The sequence below is a fragment of the Enhydra lutris genome, unplaced genomic scaffold (assembly GCF_002288905.1).
Source record: "Enhydra lutris kenyoni isolate GAN:26980312 unplaced genomic scaffold, ASM228890v2 scaffoldscaffold104, whole genome shotgun sequence".
In the NCBI taxonomy this organism is placed as follows: domain Eukaryota; kingdom Metazoa; phylum Chordata; class Mammalia; order Carnivora; family Mustelidae; genus Enhydra; species Enhydra lutris.
Window position 1 is genome coordinate 906,600 of NW_019154188.1, and position 1,082 is coordinate 907,681.

The following is a 1,082-nucleotide window of genomic DNA, read 5'->3' on the forward strand; positions in this document are numbered from 1 at the left end:
TAAATAAATAAAATCTTTTTTAAAAAAAGAAAAATAATGTAGTCCAGGATCCACCAGATGGAGCTACAGGATAACTTATTATTCAGCACTCCGGAGCCTGCATCTGGGATTTGTACAATAAATGGGCCCCTTAGATTTCTGAGTGGGGTGAAATGGACATCTGGGAAGTAAAAAACCAGGAGAACTCTGAGCAGGCCCGCATAATGTCCCGGGGCAGTAAATGCGAATCCTTAGTGGCAGCTGAGAGCAGCAGGGCTAAAAGTCCAGAGACAGATTGTAGTTCCAGTTTAACTCTTAGATTCCTGTTTTTTTTTTTTTTTTTAACGTATTTCTTAATTCCCCAGGGCATAGGTCCTGTAAAAGGAGAGGATTAAACCAAAATCAACCCCAAGCTCTTCCTGATGCAAGATCTTGCCCTTGATGCTGCAAGTTGTAACCATATTGTTGTGGGGAGTCGAGAGAGGAAGGTTTCCTGGCCTCAGTCTCCAAGTACTGTTTGCTCTGGTGGGCTTGAGAGTTGTTTCTTAGGACAGATCAGGACACTGAGGATCAACAACTTAACCCATGGTTTTTTGTTTTTTTTAAAAAGATTTTATTTATTTATTTGACGGAGATCACAAGTAGGCAGAGAGGCAGGCAGAAAGAGAGTGGGGGAGAAGCATGCTACCTGCTGAGCAGAGAGCCGGACTTGGAGCTTGATCCCAGGACTCTGAGACCATGACCCGAGCCGAAAACAGAGGCTTAACCCACTGAGCCACTCAGGTGTCCCTAACCCATGGTTTTTAAAGGGTCTGGAGTTTCCCTGATGTCCCTTTTCTCGCTCTGTCCCCTGCTCTTAGCCTTATCTTATCTCCTCCCACATTCCATTCCTCCAGATGTGACAATGGATTGGGAGGGCACTGCTCAGGGATTTAGAGCCTGGAATTCAGATCTGGCTGTGGGACCATTAGACAAGTGATTCCTTGGAGAGCTTCTAACTGCCCTATGAAAGCATCAGGGAAGAAGGCGCAATCAGTCTGTGGGCTGCAGACTTCTCCAGGCAGGAACTAGTCCAATTCATGCCCTCCCTCTGGGAGCCACCA